This window comes from Anomalospiza imberbis, chromosome 3 (assembly GCF_031753505.1).
Source record: "Anomalospiza imberbis isolate Cuckoo-Finch-1a 21T00152 chromosome 3, ASM3175350v1, whole genome shotgun sequence".
NCBI classification, from domain to species: domain Eukaryota; kingdom Metazoa; phylum Chordata; class Aves; order Passeriformes; family Viduidae; genus Anomalospiza; species Anomalospiza imberbis.
The window spans coordinates 77326004-77347351 of record NC_089683.1 but is presented as its reverse complement, the minus strand read 5'-3'; the positions used below and the strand labels follow the sequence as shown (position 1 = coordinate 77347351).

General features: G+C 36.4%; 1 protein-coding gene and 1 long non-coding RNA gene across 3 annotated transcripts in view; both read right to left on the bottom strand.

Annotated features, from left to right (window-relative positions):
- Positions 1 to 21348, bottom strand: part of PRKN (parkin RBR E3 ubiquitin protein ligase) — a 683121-nt gene that overhangs the window by 243119 nt on the left and 418654 nt on the right. The gene's annotated exons all lie outside the window — the stretch shown is intronic.
- On the bottom strand, positions 2094 to 3989 carry LOC137471155 (uncharacterized). Its single transcript, XR_010997445.1, has 2 exons — positions 3860 to 3989; positions 2094 to 2188 (listed from the first exon to the last, which is right to left on the bottom strand). It is a non-coding gene; the product is annotated as an uncharacterized lncRNA (long non-coding RNA).

Below are 21348 nucleotides of genomic sequence, written 5' to 3'. Positions count from 1 at the left end.
TTTTTAACTCACACAGTATTTTTCATCTGCAACGACTTGGTAAAAATTCCAAGAAATTAAAAGAAAATTTACCCAAACACTGCAGTCTTAAAGGAATAGGGCAAGTTAAGGCATCTCTCCTAGTAGTAATATGAAAATCTGCTGTTGCAATACCTTGACATGCCAGGAATTTAATTTTTTCTAAAGTGCCCTGCATCTTTAAGTGACCCCAACTACAACTCATTTGCCTTAAAAGTTTCCCGAGAATTGTCTCAGTTTATGAACCTCTATGAATTTCTTCATTGCTGCCAAATATTAATTGAAACAACTAAGTGTGAATAACGTGGGGGTGCAAAAATATTAGTACCACATAATTCTTTCTACTTAAGAGGCCCTTACTGGATTACTGCAGAAATGCTCTGGTGTTCTAATTACCTATGGAAGTCCCACAAGGTTACTGCAGAACATGGTAATTAGACAGTTGTAATATAAGGTGTTAGCGAGGGATTGAGGATTTGTGTTAAGAAGCATGGTGCTTTCATGGCTATTTACTTTGCAGAGTACTAGAATTTAATGGAATTTGGTGGAAATCTCCAATGACAAATGTAGTTTAAAGGTGGGAGAAATATCTTAACAGGGATTCAGCAGCTGGTGAGGGGAGACTAGCTCTACTACACCATGATCTTTATATGAATACAATTTATTCAAGCATTAAGATTTTTATAGAATTTTTTAAAACCCCGATCAAATAGTCAATGCAAAATACTTTTAGTTTTGTACACAAAATGTTTCATACAAACAAGGGGCCATTTGACCATTTCTCTGTCACACTGGTCAGAGAAAAAAAAATAGGCACTTTCTGTGGCTGATAGCACACAATAAAATGATGTGGCTGATGTGTGCAGAAGCCTTTGATTTCCTAGCTCAAAGAACATGTCCCCAGTGACAGAGTGGTGCTAAAGCAAAAGCTAAGGACAAGGTTCAAGCTTGGCACTGCAGCAAGACACTTGAACTATTCTGCTGTGACATCCCATTCAGCAGAAGCAATTCAGTATTACTAGTTTTTAACTACATCTGAATGTATGGATAAGATAGAGGTAGAAGGCTATTCAAGAATATACAGAGAATAATATTATTTAATTATATTAAGATAAAGAGTAAATTTGGAATATATGAAATTGAATTAAGTAGCAGTACACTAAATTAAGACTGATAAGAAGGAGAGCAAAACGTGTTCCCAAGGGTTTCTGTTCTATAGGGCTCAGGCATTGTAAATACGACTTTGTAGGTCTGCAGCCATTTACATAACCCTCTACTGAGGGAGAAGGGGAGTGAGAAAACTTGACACAAAGCTTCAGCATGTTTCCATCTTTACAGCTCTGTGAAGTGGATATACAACTGTACAGATGGAAATTACTGGACAAAGTGAAGGTAGAGGAGAATCCATCTCTAAATATCTTCTTAACATTTTACGTGACAGTTATTATAACTCATTTGCACATGATGGCTAATATTCAATCAAAAAAAAACCAGTCTCCCACAATGCCATAGGAACAGACTTCCACAAGACTGTCTGTATAAAGGTGAAATTCACCTTTCTTAGCTAAGCATACACCAAGGTTAGATCGCCTTCATTATAAGAATGATAATATTGTCATTTAATCTTCTTTATCCTCTCCTGTCAGTAAAACACATATCTCAGCTTTGTAATTCAGGCTGAATAATAGAAAGTTTACATAATTCTGAAGAACATCTAATACTTAATTTTTAAATTTAAACCCTCCCACATTCCTATCTAGGTACAAGTATTTAAAAACCATATATTCTATAGCTATTATTTCACTGAAGCAAACAACCACAGAGATGTACAAACATGACAAGCTTCTTCAATCTCACATACCAATTCACATAAGAGCAAAAACATATAAGAACACTCTAGATAAAAGTTTCTCTAGTAATTTTCAGCTGCTTTTTTAAATCACAGCAATATTTTTTGTTATTCTGCTTCTGAGTACATGACCTCTTTCGATTTGTGACAACAAAATAACAATTGCATTTGTTCATGATGGTGACTCATATCTGTGGCAGTTAAATCCTGGTTCCTAAGATCCTGGCCCAATTAAAGCAAGTTTATTCTGCCATTTTTAACTCAGCGATAATCAAGAGCTTGCAACCTTCTGCAGGTTTTCCTAATGGGACTGCTGTGGAGCTGCCAAGATATGAAAATCCATGTGTGTCTATTTTTCCATAGATTGAGAAGAGATTATTCTCCTTGACAGAATTTAACCAAAAAAAAGAAAAAAAAAAGAAAAAAAAAAGGGAGGAGAGAGAAATTCACCCTCAATGACTGTTTCCATTCAGAAAAGCCAAGGTCTTTCCAAACATGAAGGAGTTAAAAGCAAAGACAGAAGAAAATGCTGGGCTGACATTTTTTACCAAAGGACTTATCCTGAAAAGCTGATATTTTCATTTGATATAAAAGAATGACCAAGGGACCAAAGGAATAAGAAGCCAGAAGGAATGATGAAACTGCATGAAAACAGGAACCAGGCTGAAAGCACACATGTCCTCTAATGCAACAGAAGGATGAGATGGTTACAAGTTTAATGCTAACAATCAACCTTCCCTGGCCCAATTGGCAATGTAAGTGAAGTAGGGTTTTTTCCTCTCCAGGGACAAAATATGTCACTTTATGAAGGTTAGAAAATACTAACATATTCTTTGAAAGTCACTCCTTTCATCCACTCAATATATGCATGTAAAAGTTTTGCAATCATTTATAGTATCCACCTCTAAATGGGAGAGACAGCACAGTGTATCAGTGTATCTTTCTTTTATCACAGCTTTCCAATGGCTGCTGGGAAGTTTTGTTTATTGACTTATTGCAGTATGTGAAGTGTAAACTGATTTTCTCATTATTTAGATGTATGCAAAGCTTACACATTCTGGGTACTGACAAGACGTAACTGGCTAGCAGTCTTACTAAGTAACACATTTACACCTTGGGGAAATATCTTTTCATGGTATATCCTGGAAGTGCTAATTGACTTTTATTTCCTAATAACTGTTGAAACTAATAAGTTTGGAAAAGCTGGTGATTTCAAAGAACTGTAAATTAGACACCAAGACATCTTTCAGAGTGTCAAGTCTATATGTGAAAAACTTAAAAAAAAATTTTAAGCTCTTGTCCTCTGAAATGAATTAATGAAGTCATCAATAAGTCAATCATAACTGTCCTAATGCAGGATGTGGACAATCTAGTAACATCATATGTGTAATTCCTACTACTATAAGTCATCAGGAAAGTAATGTAATTGCCTTTTCCTGCATCAGCAGAAAGGCAGTATGGAAAAAAAAATCTGAGCTGCAGCTAAGACATTTAGGACATTTGACATTATGCCTCAGGAGCTGGACTTCCAAAAAATGATATGACAGTCTCTTCCCTCACTTTCCCATACCACACATTCACACTCATTTTTAACATATTGAATGATTATGCATAGAATAATAAATTAAAATAATCACAAGTCCTGAAAAAATAAGCAGATGGACAGAAGAAAGGTACCTGGTAAGTATCAAAAAGAGAGATGAATATAAGAATTCATAATATATTAGACAGCAGAGAATCACTAAGACAACTGACTGATTCATTTTTTTAGTGAGTGCTTGTGCATTTGCCAGATATCACAATCAATTGACCAAGTATGACACAAATCCCTGGGAAACCACTCTATGATTTCCAGTAATTGAGAGAAATCACTGCAACGCCAAGCCTGCCTAATGCAGAGTCAAAACAGATTCCTTCTTCAAAAGTTCACAGAAAAACAGGCTATGCTGAGTTGGAAGGGACCCACAAGGGTCATCAAGTCAAACTTCTTACCCTGCACAGAACCATCCCCAAGAGTCACACCATTTGCCCAAGAGCATTGCGCAAACGCTTCTTAAACTCTGTCAGGCTGGTGCTGTGATGAGTTCCCTGGGGAGCTGTTCCAGTGTCTAACCACCCTCTGGGTGAAGAACCTTTTCCTAAATCTAAACCTCCCCTGACACAGGTTCAGGCCATTCCCTAGGGTGCTGTCACTGGTCATCACAGAGCAGAGATCAGTGCCAGCCCCTCCTCTTCCTCTCATGAGGAAGCTGTAAATGCAGTGAGGTCTCCCTTCAGTCTCATGTTCAACTTGACATCAACCAGAACCCCCAGGTCCCTTTCTATGGCACTGCTCTCCAGCATCTCATTCCCCAGCCTGTCCATACATCCAGGGCTGTCCCATCCCAGGTACAGAATCTGGCACTTTCCTTTGTTGAACTTCATACAGCTGGTGATTGCCCTGCTCTCTGATTTGTTGAGATCTCTCAGAAGGGCCTCTCTGCCTTTGAGGGAGTCAACAGCTCCTCCCAGTTATGTATCCTCTGTGAACTTGCTCTGTATCCCTTCCAGTCCTGTGTCCAAGTCATTTATGAAGATGTCGAAGATCACAGGGCTGAGAATGGAGCCCAGTGGAATCCCCCTAGTGACAGGTCCCCAGTCTGATGTCACCCCATTCACTGTAACCCTTTGTGTCTGACCCGTGAACCAGTTGCTTACCTATCCCATGACGTGTTTATCCAGCTGTGTGCTGGACAATTTGTCTAGGAAGATCCTGTGAGAGACAATATCAAAAACTTTACTGAAATCCAAAAAGATTACATCAACTGGCTTTCCTTGATCAGCTAGGTGGGATACCTTGTAGAAAAGGAAATCAAGTTTGATAAGCAGGACTTCCCTGCTCTTGCCTCAGAGGTGATAGAAGTTTTGTTTTTTTTTTTTTTTTTTTTAATAATGACAATAATTAAATTTAGGAAGGGGAATTAAAAGAATAGAGAGAAAACAAAGAGAAGGTAAGACTCCATTACTGCACCCACTTTTTCCCTTCCAAAGGAAACCCAACCCAAACCCTGAAATGTACAGATGACAGTATCTGTGCCAAGAAACAGTGTAGGGAAGTTTAATGTCCCACAAGGCCACTGAAAATGGTGACATCAGGAAATATGATTGGGACCCATGCACTTAAAGACAGGACAGCTTGACCATATTAAACTGGGCTGCATTTCATTCACTCCATAGGTTCTGACTCATTCAAAGGACTTCAGCGCTGACAAAGCTGACTGCCGATTGTTTCCTTATTCAGAGATTCTAATAAGAGGTGGAGGTGGTAGACGATAAAAGCAGGGAAGAGGCATAACAAGACCAAAGAACAGAGTAAAATGTAAGGCTGGCCAATGGAGTTAAAGAAAGTGGAGGAGCAAATTAGGCACTTCATACTGCCAAAGCAATAAAACAGTGATAGTCTGGAAAAGAAGAGAGAAAAGAAGATTGGAAAAGATCAATCAGGAATGGAAAGGAAATGATCCAGTAAGAATAAAATGAGGCGCAGAGCACAGATGAAGAGAGTTATGTAGGAGGGAATTAAAGAGTGGAAAGAGTGTCCCTGCACTGAGGACATCAGGAGATCTCAGCTAACTAAAAGTTAACAGTAAAAACACAAAGGAGTTGGAGAGAGAAAATGAGGGGAACTATTAGATGTTACATTTGAAGAATTGAAAGAACACCTACCATTTAAATATTCCAGTAAACTTGAGAGGAAATACTGCAACAGAGCAAGTTGAATGTGCACAGAAAGGTTGCCAAGTCGTGAGACCAAGGGACTCCAGGATGTGTGTACACTGGCATGATGGCATGACTTGTAAGATGATCAATTCAGTGCTGGATATACCAGCATACATGTCTTTGAGTTTTCCACTAAGTAACTCTGACTATTAAGTATACTGAAAAAGCCAAGTAAAGTACAATTTGTCTAAGTGCACCATAATCCTGTAGAGCGATCAGATGCAAGCAAGCAGTAAAGTAACAGAATTAAATCAATTTTCAGTTTATTCTCTTAAATCTATAGGTCTGATATTACATCTTATGTGTCAATACAAGTTTTAAAGTAATTTCAGAAGAAACATGAAGTACATTTTACTAATAGTTCATTAATGGTCCATGCTGCTTACCTAAAACACATGGGCATACAGAACCAAAATATGCCAGAATCACTTTTGACAGCGTTTTTTGAAATCAGTATGTCTTTCCCAATGGACAACACTTTCAGGACTACATCTCATTGATGCTTCCATCTATCACTAATGTTCTTTCTCCCAGCTAGACCCGTATTTAGAGGTGTTCTACTTCACAACTAAGCCAGACATCCAAATTTCTAACAGATTTTTTTTGCTTATGAAACTATGTTTAAGAGTTATAATAATAAAATTTTGTAAGCATTAGCTCCATTCTGGGCACTGTAGCACCATATACATCAGAATCTGTTACATATGTATGCTATTTTCCCCTAGAACAGACATCCAAGGTAACGAAAGTCCTTTCCCAGCCACCAAGGATTTTATAAGCATTATCAGTAATGTAGTTGATTGCACTATTTGCAGAGAATATTCACCCATTTACAGTGAAGAAATAGACAGATGCCATGCTGACCGCTTCAGAGAGCAGGAAAGGACTATTAGAAATGGGGGTTCTAATAGAGCTATCGTGTCCCATTTCACTTCTAATAACTGTGGTGTCTTCATGTCCTTCAGCAGGGATTCCAAGATGCTAACCACTCAGAGCTTAATAGGCATATAGATTCTCACTAGCCAGCAAAATTAGATGACAGAATAATTTTCTACCAACTTTTTCTTGTGCTTATATTTATCTCAATGTAATTCCCACAATACCTAATAGTATTGTAGTTTTGCTTCTGTTTTTCACAGATATTTAGTGACTCATCCAGTTATCTTTAAGTCTTGCAACCCTATGCATTGTTTGATTCATCTCCCTTTGCATATTTTAGTATTGTTCTCACCAAATCTCTGTCTTTTAAAATGTTTTCTACAGTCTTATAAATTGCATCTTTTTTCCCCCTTAGGATTTCCTTTAACTGGCTTTTTAATTTCTTGTGGAGATTCAAACTTACAATAGTAAGCACCAATAAACCTCTCCTTGAGCTAGACTAAATAAATCCTTGCTTTATGTTAACTGCATAGGTGTAAGTAAAGCAGGCACATGTGTGAAGAAGCTATGAGCACTATTGTCAAATATAATTTATTCCTTAAATTTAGTTTAAGGGCATGGAAGAAGAGTCAATGAGAAGATATAAGATAAGAAGAAGAAAAGTGAATGGCCAAGTAGTCCAGAAGAAAAGGTGAATTAATAGGATGTGCAAAAAATTGGCAGCTATGGGGTAAAACAAAGGAGGTGGCTTGAGAAAACAGCCAAAGGGAAGAGGCAATCACAGCAAAACAACAGCTGTCTGAAAGCCCCATTCATTTTCCCAGAGAACACACATTGGCTTGAATATTTCTCCAGTCTTAACCATGAAGACCAAAAGGCAGAGAGAACCAAAGTATCAGCTACACCGCAACTTTCCCCAGAATGAGGTAATCACATGGTTGTGACCTTCTTGTTGTGAAGAGTATGGAAGAAGGAGAACACTGCCAATTCCATGCCTTCTTCCTGCAGCCCACAGTCTCTTTTTGACTTCTGCAGCTGTTCCAGCTGGTTGGAGTCCATTCTATCATTCCTTCATGTTTGCTTATTTATCTTAATATTTATTCTCACCTTCATTCCTCTTCCTATACCTACACGAGTTTTACATTACATTGTACCACAGTATGGTAAAAAACCAAGGTTTTGGGTTTGAGGGTTTTTTTGTTCGTTTGTTTCCTCGTTTGTTTTTTTTTTTTTAAAGAAAATGTGTAATGAGTTAAAACAAAACAACAGGAAAAAAACCCCAGAATATTTCAGGAGGGGAAAGAATGTAAGAGTAAGACATAAAAAACTTCTGAAAAATAGAGTCAGAAACTCTTACCATAACTGACCACTTGCAAAGTAGGCATGCTTAACATTATGATGTTAAATGTTTAGAGTTTCTAAAGTGTTTCAGCTCTTCTAACATAACGTAAAGAATCATATCCAAATGACTTCACGGGAAGTTGTGGAGAAACACTTTAAAGGAAAAAATGACTTCATTAAATGAAATAGTAAAAACAGTATGACAATTTCTGAGATTTCTTGACTTCTAACCCAAAAGCTATACTTTTCTATATATAATTATATGCATGTGTGAGTATGTACACATATGTATTCTGTTTGAATATATATGCATCCTAGTCCCTCACATATACAAATATTTATTTTTATATAAAATGCATAACATGAGTTTGTAATGGATAAAATAAACAGTGGTAAAACCATGAGGGAGATGTGCAAGTCACCCTGAGTAATATTAAGCCATAAAATGGCATAATTTATCCTTTATTCTATATATATTTTACAAATACATTGCTATAAAAATGTTAAAAAGAGTTTTACAAATTTTATTAGCATTATTTTTCATATCCATCTGTCTGTAGAAACAGGCTCCTCTAGTACTAAGATTCCAACTGTAGAGGGCCCTGAGGGAGAAGAGAAGTATAATATTTTTTTAAAACCTCTCAAATTATGCAAAGAAGATTTCCAACATATAAAAAGTGTCATAAGCCTTAAGTCTGCTGTGAGCTAAAAGCATGTGCCAATGGAAATCAAGGATTCTTTCCTTAGAGCATAAGTTTCCATTTTCATTCCTTAGATTTGCAAGATATCTCTAATAGGCACCAGCACTGAACTGTGCCCAGACCTGCCCTTCAACAAATCTAACTTTTAACAGTGCTTGTGCACATTCTGAGAAGACAAAATGAGAAAAATAATAAAAAAAAAAGTCTTCCAAGTTTTACTAAAAACAGCACAACTTGATATTCTTTAGAGGTCTGGGGTGTAAATTCACTCCATTCAGTCCCTTTGGGACAAGAGCAGGGGAGTTGATTAAAGTGGCTACATTTACAACTTGTAAATGATCACGTGAATACATAATACTTTATACAACGTGACACACAAATACAGTAAGTGACTTTTCCAGGAGTCAGACTGGCTGAGCAGGCACACGAGGGAAAATGCACACAGTGGTATTTGGGAGCAGGCCCACAGGAAGCATATTGCACAAGCTGACTTTAAATTTGCCCCCCCACATATAGGCTATCAATACCTCTTATAAATAACATAAACAAAAGCCAGAGTTTTATTTTATACACGTGGAAATGGAAACAAGTGTTTTGGCAATACATTTTGCAACTCTGGCTTTGAAAAAATGAGTTAAGACTGTCAGCGGAAGGCAGTTTCTGAGTGACGCTTATTTTAAATAACCTGGAAAATCTCATTTCTCCACAGGCAAGGAAAAAACCATTCTAAGCCTAATACACAAAGTTACTATTCTCTAGCCACTTAGAAGAAATAGGGGACTTCTAAAATAAGGGGAAAGCCCCATGTGACAGAATTTAAGAATATATAACATGCGCTTAAGAGAATTGTCTTTCAATAATATGTGTTTAAACATGAATAACTATGGTAATAATTCACCCTTAAAAAGCAAAGCAATCAGTTTGATTGTAATAATACTTACTTTCAGCTGTGATAATTTTATTTTATATATATATATATATATATATATTCAATATCAGTAGGTTGACTAGATTTGAACTGTCATGTAAAGCCATTCACTAGCAGACTGAAAAATTCAGAAAAGTTCACTGATTTATACTGAAAAAAAGGTCAGAGAAATATTTAGTCAATATAGTCAAATTTACCTGATAAAGCTAAATAATAAATGTCCCTTAATGAAAAATATTTTAAAAATTATTGCAAAGCTAAATAAAGATGCACCTGTGCATTTGAATTGCATTATCCTCCCAACATAAATTTTTTATCACAATGAGGTTATGATGACATTAAGCAAAAGCAAAATACAGATATCTGCACACATATCAAACGTGATAGACAAAGGATCAGAAATGTACTTCTAGAGTAATTTTAGTTACCCTTATAAGTACTCAAAGCAAGTTAAGTCAGGACTACTCTTTGCAGGTACAAATCATTGCATCACATTTTGCTTAGATTTGCCAAACTTCTGGGTGTAAGTCTATGTCTACATGTTGCCAGATCAGCAGTTTGTAAGTGGGAGGCTGAAGCAAGCCAAGATTTCAGTGTTATCTCTTCCAAATTTTTCTGGTGCGTTAGCAACCATTTTCTGGCTGCAAACAATACCATACTGTATGTGTCATATTGTTAGTACTATGCCTTAATTTCAGATGGAAAACTGCCTCTCAAAATAGAGCAGAGAGTGAATTAAAAAAGAACGTCATCATAACAGAACTGTGAGGTACTAGAAAAGACAGAGGACCATATTTTCAGGTTCCTTGGATATATCACAACATATGGTCTAGAGAACATTTTATATTTAAACCTCTCCAAGATACTGAATTGTCATTCATAAGAAGACTCTTCTGTGCTTTTGAACTCTGATGACTATAATTTAATCTCATTTTGTCTTTATTGCTGGCATAAATCCACATTTTCCAGCAGTACCTAAGGTAAGAAATTTATCTAAGAAGTATGCTTTGTTTTCTGGTCTCTATTGAAATGGCCAGGAAGCTTCCTACATACAATCCCCAACATTTTGAATTTGGGAGAGTTGTGTTACTGGGAGGAATTGATTGTACAGAATTTCCATGTTTCAATTAAAACCAAAGAGTTTTACCCATCAACTTCGAGATTCAAATTACTACCTTTTTAAACCCTAGGGAAGAAGGATTTTAAACCATAAGTATTTTAGCTTTTATTTTCAAAAACCGAAATCTACCCCAAACTCACATTAGTTTTACTGGGAGCCAACCATCATAACCCTGCCATTTTAAAATATGCAATTCAGGTAATTGTAGGATAATGTTATACTTTAGAACATTGTTCTAAAAGGACTATAGAGATTTCTAGTACAAACAAATAATACTCTCTCGGTTGCAACTCAATGTTGCTTTCAAATATTTAACCTATGAGATAATATGAATTACATGGTACTTTTAATTACCATGCAAAGCAGTAATCAGCTTTGAGAAAAATCTTGGTCACACACCAGTCCTGATTTCTGGAATACCAAAACTGTAATTATAAATCTCCTTCTATTCCATTTAATTTCACTCCAAGTATCCTACTTTCCTCTCATTCTGTACAAAATGCTTATCAGCTCCTTTTGGCTGCTTTGTGAGAGATACAGAAAGTGACCTTAACATACCCATAGCAACCACATGAGGATCATGTGCTAAAGTTAGGAAACTCTCCCAGTGCAACAGGAGCAGAGGCTACCCAGGATTTCATTGTAATAGTCTGTCTCTTGAATAACATCACTTACACAACTCATTTGGCATCTAGATAACAAAGCCAGCACAGAGGTATCCCATTCTAAAGGAATACTTTTCCCTTACTAAATTTTGGTTAATGTCTAGGCTCCAGTAAGGCTAAAACAAAAGCACGGGTTAAACCATCTTACATTTGCTCTAAGGTTGGACCTTGCTATCTACACTAAAATCCCAATGTTGCACTGCTTCAGTCTGTAATCAAAGAGTGAAACATCAATCCACTGTGTTACATATTTTTTAGTTCCAAAAATGCTGTAAATGCCTACTATTTTGTAAACAAAGTTAGAATAATTCATGAACTGGAGGTTGTTTTCTTGAAAGGGTTTCATATGTCAAATCTATTATAGAGTGCTGCTTAACTGAGACTTACTATAAAAGCAGTTTAACAAAAGAGGGAAAACACTTTCATGAGTTTCATCCAGTACATAAAATTCACTACTAAGCTTTCTGTGCATTTGGATAGTCATACAGTGCATGAGGGGTTGAAATTACTTTTAAATACAATGTGTTCTGAAATAAAATGTTTTTCAGGTTAGGACGTATTTCCATATATGCTGCAAAAATACAAGAAAAATTGGTTTACTTAGAAATAATAAACCAGTTCACTGAATCAGTCCATCTTGATGACACTGATGCTATCCAGCAATGAGGTTGATATATGAAAATTTCTTTATCCAGAAAAGTATTCAGGTCCATGCATAAACATAAGCATTTCAATATGATCCAACCAGGTTAAGCATGGGCTAATTATGCATGTTCCTGTGCAGAAGAGCAATATTCCTTTCATTGGTGAAGGACCTAATATAATCAGCAGAAATACCAGAATTTTATGAAAGGAAGGAAACAAAGGAGTGAGCTGCAAGTTACCTGCAATAAGAGAAATTAGTAAAAGATGTGTGAATTTGAAGTTACTCTGGAATGAAACACATAAATGGGAACAGAATGATGTTAAGAACTCTTTTAGAATTTCTTGCTCCTATTTATTGTGGAAGACATCAAACTCAGGAGAAGAGTTTTGGCCCTTTAGAGGAAGTTTTCAATTATAGGCATAATGTGGCTGTTTTGTCCTGAACTTTTGATTTTTTTGTGATGGGAAAAGGGTTTCATTTAACATCCCCATAAATCCTGATGAAGTCAGGAGGAGATACAGAGGCCATGACCAGTCTTCCAAATCAATACACTACGTTTTTTTTACTGAACAATATTTTACATTTGTTTTGATAATGAAAATATTCTAAATGCTGATAGAGTTTTGCATATTTAGCAGGACATCGTATTTACTTTGTAAGAAAATGCAATGTTAAGAAATTGATTCTTCTTGACTATATTTTTTACAATGAAAATTCTACTTATCATTAAATAGGGTAAATATATGATTTGTAAATACTTCTGCCTTAATGTAGTCTCTGCCAAAAATGATTTCTAAAATTTTAGAAAAATAAAAACTAGTTTCTCATGTGGACTTCCATAGCATCTAAAAATGCACAGCAAATACAAAGTCACACCAAGTAAATTCAGGACATTGTTAATGATAGTCTATGGAAACTAGTCTATAAATTCTTGATTAAGGAAAAACCCAAAGTTAAAGGCACAAATTGAGAATGGGAAGAATGTATCCTAGTAGAATAATAACTCCCTGTGGACTGGCATGCATACTGAACAAAATTACTTATTTTAATTCTGACATATATTAGACATTCAGTTCTCTTGCTAGTAACTAGTTATGGCCAAAGTATGCAATTCATTATTCATACCATCATAAGAGAAAACCATCACGTCCACTGAAAAGATGCTATGGAATTTCAGACCTGAAATGTGCTCTAGCTTTTAATAACTGCTGACCAGATTTAGCTTGATTGATTAGTGGTCTCAAAACTCCCTATTCAGACAGTATGCCACATAGAAATATGACTGCTTGCACTTTACTGCTCATCTTTCTATTGAGAATACTAAGAAGATGGCTGTTTTAAAGCAGAATAAAGTTTTAAGCCTTTGCAAAAATACCAGAGCACTGGAAACAAAAATTAAAAAAACCTCACCCCACTGCATTAAAAATATTTTTGCATTGTCTTGGTTTGGTATTTTGAGATGGTGGGGTGTCAATTTTTTTTAAAATACATTCTTGAACATATCAGATCTGCACAAAAAATCAAAAAATCAAAAAAATCACACTCCATACCCTAGAGGCTAGAATAACTTCCTTCTCAAATAAATAATTAGGCAGATTTACAAAATGCACATTATTTTCCCAAGTGAATGGAACGGCTCCAAGCGATTAAATACGTAATTAGGTTGTTTTTCTAAAATGCTTATTATTTACCTGAGAGTCTCACCGCAGACTCCTGGTAAATACTGTCGCCCTGCTAGCAGTTATTACCCAAAACGCCTCCATAATTTCCAGCCTTACTCCAGCAGTGATACCAACAGTGGATATTACTTGAGGACACGGATCATGAAAAGCAAAATCTGGCTTTGCTAGGCAGCCCATTTAACTGACAAGCTGAGTTTCCTTTGTACCTGGCATTGCACTCTTTCATTTTCCAAACACCAAAGAAAACAAACAAAAGAACTTTTTAGTAGTTTAGTTCATGTTTTAGCTGGCCAGAAATTCTGCTGAAGGCTGTGCCTATGAGTGCTCATGTGCTTGCAAGGATACAGAGAAAAAAAAGAGGAAAAAAATGCCCCAAGTTCTTACTACTAGCTGTTTTCTACCTGGTAATGATAATAAAGGGAATGTGGTTTTAATAACCAAACCTTTGAGCCCTGCCCTCCATTTGACACAAAGTTCTCTTTCCCAAGCAGTGTCTTGGGCCAGGTTATCAGAGCACACCAGCCTTCACTTGTAATTACTCCCATTGCCTCTCTCCAGGGGACACACAAGCCACAGCGCCAGGCGTTCAACACGTCAATGTGAATATTCCTGCTCGCCAGGTGGGAAAGAAAAAGGTCAGGGAATAAGACCTAGCTGGTTCTCCTATGCAGCCAAGGGACAATACCAAATGCCCTTTTTCTAGTGATCACAGACAAAAAACTGACCCTCCGAAGCGACCCCCTTTTCATTACTCCATCTTCAGAGTCACTTTTCCTTATGCTTTCATCTGCCCAGAGGCCTCAGTGCTTTGTGGTCCTTACAGAAGAGATCAAGAGTGACTGGAATCTCAGTCAGAATAAAAGAGGGCAGGAGATGGAAAGGCATGACAAGGTGAGGGAGAGAAAAGAAAGACAAAAGGAGAAATGAAGAGCAAGAGAAAAATGTGGAAAAGAATCATAGGGCGTGCCAGCAATATTCAGGGATCAGTAAATAAGGCAACAGAGATGGCCAGACAACAAAGGGAATGGCAGTGAAGAACAGAATAGAAAATGTATTTTACTTCCCAGAAACCAAGAAATAAATAAATCATGAAAAGAAATAATATAGAATCAAGAAAGGCATATTCTTAGGGAAAAATAAAGTAAAAGAATAAATAGAGGAAAAAATCAGAACATCTAAGCAGGAGAATTTTAATGGGCACACCTTTTTCACTGTATTTCCCAGTTGTGTCATTTGTCTGGTTTTGACACCTCCAGCTAAGCGATTTACATTTTACACATAGCTATACACTTATGTTTTACATTTATATGTTTTATACAGATATATATGAATATATATATTCACAGTCAGAACCAAATATCTTAAATGGGGGTGAGAACTTCTTCAGCTTTCCAATTTGGTATTAATACAGTAAAACTCTGTCATGGATATTTTGGTTATTTCTGTAAAAGCCTAACAGTAAAAGCATTCTTGAAGCACTGGTGTCTCATGCAGTGTTAGTCACAAAGCTAAAGGTGGAGTAGCTGAGGTGTGCACCAAGTGGCAAGAACTGCACACTTTGCCAGGTCATTGCTTTTATAGCAGCACCTCATTTTTTATGAGGTTTAAAAAGAGACATCTAGGGCAAAGGGTAACAGAGAAGAGAAGAAAACAGGTACTGACTGACAGGCAGATAGTGTGCTTGCAGTCACCCACTAGGATGCTGATAGATGGTCTCAGTTTCACATATGACTGTTTCCTAACATTCTGATCTCTGTTACAAATAAATAGATTTTATAGGATGCATCTTCAGTCTAGGCCTGCTCAAGACACTTAAGGCTTAACATTCCACACATTATGTAATCTTATGAATGTTGTTGTATTACAGCTTATTATTGACTGTTGAAAGCTATCCATGAGCATTTGCAGTGGACAAGGTACACAAAGGTATTGACAGGAAAAGTGTGAATATTCAAACTTAAATTGATAGTGAAGGGCGTTACTAACAAGGGTCTGTCAAGTTTTACCTCCACAGGTGTTTCAGAAATGGGAAAGTCTTATAAGAACTTCATTCACCCTTATTTAAACAGTGTATAAGTAAAATATACATTTCATTGTCATTCTCAACTAACTGTTATCTCATGTCCTTTATTCCTGCCTTGGCTATGAATCCGACTGAATGGTGTACTAAGTCGTTTCTTAGAAGGTGTCCCTGATTCTGTCCAACTGTGCTCAACAGAATCACCATACTGTGCAAACTCTAGTGTTAGTTTCCTTACAGATATTTATATGTTTAAAAAATGCAGAAAATATAGGGATATTAAATGGTTCTGGAAAATCCTATTGTCCTATTAGTTTCACTGAAACTGCATTGAAACTACTACTGAGGCTACATTGATTTCAAAATGGGAAAATGAAACACAGAAATTTCTAACTAGCCCAAATTTATCAGGCATCAAAGCAAAAAAGCTAACTGCAAGCATCCTAATAATTCGTTTGTAAGAGCATATTAAAACTCACCATCTGAATAAGCACAAATATTTTCTACCTTAAAGAATCTAGAATTATTTCCAAATAAGATTGCCCTGTTATCATATGGTGGCAAGTTTCTATAAGAAACAGATAATTATAGTTAATAATTTCCATGTTTATAAGAAGGAAACAAGGCTACCAAATGACACTAGGTGACATAATGGCTTTTTTTATACAAAAAAAGGATTCCCCGTGGGCCAAAATGAGAATACTGTTATTGTATACAGACCTTCCATCCATCAACAATTTAATTCAGCATTACATTGGACTGTATTTGATCCAGATATACAATCAAAACCTCTTTCCTAAATTACATACCTTATCTCCTTTCCCTCATTTATTTGTTGTCTTGAAATACATTTCTGGGGAGACAGAATTTATTGAAAAGCAGTTTGAACCATGTTACTTTTTATAACCCTCACTTGCACCTAGATTGTGCAATCATTTGACACATCTGCTATATGAAGAACAAATCTGATTTAAGAGTTTTAATAAGACCTTGCATCAATAAATTATAACAGATTGGTGATTAGTAGCATTATTTATATGCAATATTTTTGTATTTCTTATAATGCTGATGTCTGCTTCACAGGGATTAATTATTTTCATAATTTTGTCTAAGTAGTAATATAGAAAATGTCAAAAAGAAAATTAGATTTTCACTTCCCAGACAGAGAAATTTAATTAAAGCCAGCTCCTTGTTGAAGGGGAATGTCCTTAGCTGGTTCTGTGATATGGCAGCAGCTCTACATGCTGCCATGTGGGAGACCAATGCTCAGAAAGTGACTCAGGGAATATTAATCACTAGGCTTTGGAGACTAAACACATGCTGCATGTGCCACAGTTGATCCCAGCAGGTTATTTATGGAGTATATAAGTTAGCAGACAGCAATGATTTCTTATAAAGGCTGCTGCTTGCACAGCCCACCTCAGGGATGGCGTTATATCCCTCTGCTTGGATAGAAACCTAGCCATTAGGAAATCTCTAATTATCCAAACATGAAAGTTTAGCTTCCCCTCATGCTGCATGAGTGTAAGATAAAGACCTCAAACAAGTTCCAGCTGTAAAAATCAACATCTTCTTCAGTCTCTTGGACATTTTTTGGACAAATATGTTTTTCCAGTCTGTGCAAGAACAGTCCACATATAAACTAATGAACTACTGTCATGGAAATCTAAATTCCCAGCTTTATGAGGAGGCATTATTTACTCATTTTACCTGTCCTTGCCCTTTAGATCTTTCCTATTTCATGCCTTGAATAGTTGCTAACACTTCTCCTTTATTCCCAGCCTCTTTGGTCTCTCAGTTCCTTCCCTTCATGACTTTTCTTTCCACTATTCCCTAAATTATTATTTCTTCCTTCTATTAATCTCAACTGTTCCCATCCTTTATCCAGACCTCCTCATGAACATTATCTGCCCATGGACTAGAATGGGAGCACCGAGCAAGGCCATTCAGGACTTAGAATACCATCCACGGACAAGGCAGTGTAGTCCTGGTTGAAAATGCATCTACAGCCATGAATGAACACAAAAGTTTCTTTTTCAGAAGCTGACCCTTCTTTCTTAAAAAATATATTTTTCTGGAGAAAATAGGCATTAAGGAGGTACAGTCAAAATCATTGTACTTGTTATAACAGCACCTACATAAGATGAATTGGAAAATAGCTTGAATTAAAAACCTATCCAAGAGGTTCAGTGTAAAATTGGTGACTAATAAAATTGTATGACTTGATTTTACTGTTCACTTATGTGATGATTTTTCTCAATCAGATGGCAACTTAAAAGTGACTTGTCAACAAAATACCCACATCAACTAATCATTTTAAGGTAAACAAGTATAGGCCGAAGTGCTTTCAGTCAGAGCAAATACCTTTCATTTCCAAAGACAAAGTCACAGCTTTCACTGACTCCAGCTGAGACAGAAATTCACCTCTGTTTCAGCCGGACATAGAAATGGTGAAAGACAGACACCTCTGCATACACTACTGCCACTGCTCCAGTATGTTTGTTTTATGTTGACACAGACCAGCTCATTTCATAGGACAAGAAGTGTGCTTTGAAAGTTCATTTCTAGTTCCTTTTAAAGTCAATTAATTTCCATGCAAGATTTTTTCATTATCTCTTGTCCTTCATTATTGCTAACCAGATTAAGCCTATGTGCACTGTCATCTCTATGCAATTTACAAATGAAATATATTGCAATAGAAGTACTAGTGAGAGATTTGGAGAAAAACACCTATGAGTAAGACATCTCATGCGGAATTTAATTATGGCCACTCAGATTTCTGTAAGTATCACATTGTATGATTTCACTGTAGTTGTTCCCAGAGAAGAATCCAACACCTGCTTCAAATATACTATGGCATCAAGCTCTGCTTGTTTTGTAGATTTGAAAGCTGTTTAGATAAGAAGTTGGGAATCTGTAGCCACAGAAACAGCACAAAGACTTGAGGGAACAAACCTCAGATGTCACTGCTTGAACTTCAGTCAACACTGAAAATGGAAATGAAAGAGCTGCTGTGACTTCTGACTATGTCCTTTGAGCTAGTCTCATGAGATGTGCTAGTAAAGGAGCACAAAAAAGCACTTGATACACTGTTAGTTCATGTTTATTTTATGACCACAATGAGAGGAGAAGGCAGAAGACCATAAAAAATTTTTCAGGAAGCTACTTCAGGAAACTTCTGCAAATTCAACTAATCCTTGAGAGGAAAAATCTGGTTTATCTATATGTTTTTGGCTCCCTTCTCTGGCGAAGTCTACTTCTGTATGCTCAGATATTTCAGACCGACAAGAAATTACAGAAAGTTTACTGCTGCCAAGAATTTAACAGCTCCTAAATATTAAACTTGAAGAGCACTTTGCACTTATTCCTAAATCCGCAAATTTGTGTGTTTTAATCTTTTATTTTATTCCTCTAATAATCACTCCCATTTCCCAAATTTTGTGATTTCCTAAGGTATCTCAAATATGTTTAAGCAGCATTATTGGAGAACACGGACTTCAGAAACTGTTGACATATTAAGGCTTCACACCAGGAAACTCTTATTTCTTGTACCAACTGGCTCACTTTAGGTCCCAGCAAACTATGCATGCTTCTACGTTACAGTCCTGAGAAGGTTCTGCTCCTAGAATACTGACCTTCACTTCAAACCCCCTTGCATACAGTCGCCTTCTGAAATTTGCTGCAGCTTTTGTCCATAACAGAAGACTCAAACACACTATTTGATGTGGTCAAATCACAGTTTTCCTCCTCCCTTCTACTTGCAAGCTTTGCTTAAGCTGTTCATTCTCCCCTTTTCTACAAGGGTACTATGATTTTGAAAGATGATTCAGAGATTCATGACTGCATTGACATACTGTTATTATACAAATAGCATATAACACGGATAAAGAATTTAATCTAGCCCTAGAAGCTTTCCTTCAGTGGAACGTGGTTCTTGAGGCAATTTATTATACTTTAAAGCTTTAGTCCTTTTTATTAGCAGTTCCATACACAAATTGGGGTAATTCTCCTTATTTATTTATATATCTGTGGTAAAATCAGATTACTTCCAGATAAAATAGTGTTTTACAGTCATCAGGAGAACTGCATCTTTTATCTGGATTCCTTTAAAATACATCATGCATATGATTACTCATAAGAAATAAACTGATGCAAAGATATTTTTGCAAAGTGCCTACAGCAGCATAAAACCTTCCCTTTCCTTGGTATCACCAACTTTTCTACTACCAAAAAACTGTGGAAGTCTATTTTATATTGGGGACCAAGATTCATAATGCTCTAATGCTATTTTAAAAGTGCAACTGTTTTCATAGGAAAAGAATGTGTTTAAAAGAGGAAATACATTGTATATTTGTATACAATTCCTTCTGGGAGGTAATGCTATAAGATTCTTTGCCCTGCACAGTAACTAAATAACCATAAATGATCTTTCATGCATATGCAAATCCATCCCTCTAAGAACCTTATTAATTATTTCAAAGATACTTGGAGGTCACCACTCATGGAAATTTCTATGCATGAAGCCTCATTAATACAAGACATCACACAGAGAGATGGGATAGATTTTTGTTGCTCTTTAACAAGGGCAGAGAGTATAATCTGTAACGTTTACTTTTTTAATTTTAATGACCAATGGAATTCGGCCAGCTCCTATCTGCAAGAGCTTCCTCTGAGCTGATGCAGTGGGTTTGAGTCGTGGGGCTGCTGCCATGCTCTTGTGAACAGCTAATCCTATCAATGCACTGTTACTGTGCTCAGAGCTCTGGTCCTCAACACTGGCTGCTCTCAGCTGGAGTACTGCTGCCTGGCATTGATTAGCAGCTGAACACTAAGGAATTAATGTTGTTCTTCCAAAAATCCCAGCAATGACACATTTTGTTTTGGAACAAAGTGAAGTTATGGCACTATTGAGGTGATACATCATAGCTCATCAGCTCAGATGATAGCTTTCTTTTGAAACCTTCTTATCTCCTGCTTAATTAGGCCTCATAACAGAAATCAAAGCAAAGCAACGATATAACCACACAAAATACCTGAATGCATTGAAAAAATGTATCCTCTGGCACATGTGTGCCAGGAAGCAAGAAATTAAACCTACTTGAGAAGCCCTGTTTATCTGAAATCCCTAGATCCTTTCTAGCTCAAGTTATCATACACTTGTGATGATAACATTGATCTCGTCTGTCACAGTGACCCTTTGCTGTAGCAGCTGCTGTTTATTTTTATTCTGTTGTGTGTATGGTGCTTTCACCTCTAGGTTGATCCAATAAAAGATATAAAAAACTTGCTATGTTGGTACATTCCCTTGATAAAAATCGGGAACAGTGAGTCAAATGTTAATGGAAACTGCAGGCTATGTTCATTATGTTATCTCTATTTTTGAAAAACACTAGAATGAACAGAACTAATTGGAAGTGCCAACTGTTTAACTATGCTTAATTACAAAATCAAACCCTCCTGTAGAATTTGAGGGCAATGTGTGCACGTATGCCTTGAAGAAATGTGCCAATTTTTAAGTAAATCTACTCTTACATGAAAATGATGAAATAACTTTTAAAAAGTCCAAAGCTCAAACTTCAAGACATCACAAACAATATTGCAGCATTAGTCTGTGGTGTTTAAAAATACATGTTTTAATGCAGACTCTTTTGAGCTGTCTGTGCAGCCTGGTCAGCTACCATAACACTCTCATCAGAGTGAATATGACTTTGTTTTGTATTCCTTTTAGAAGAAGGCTCAA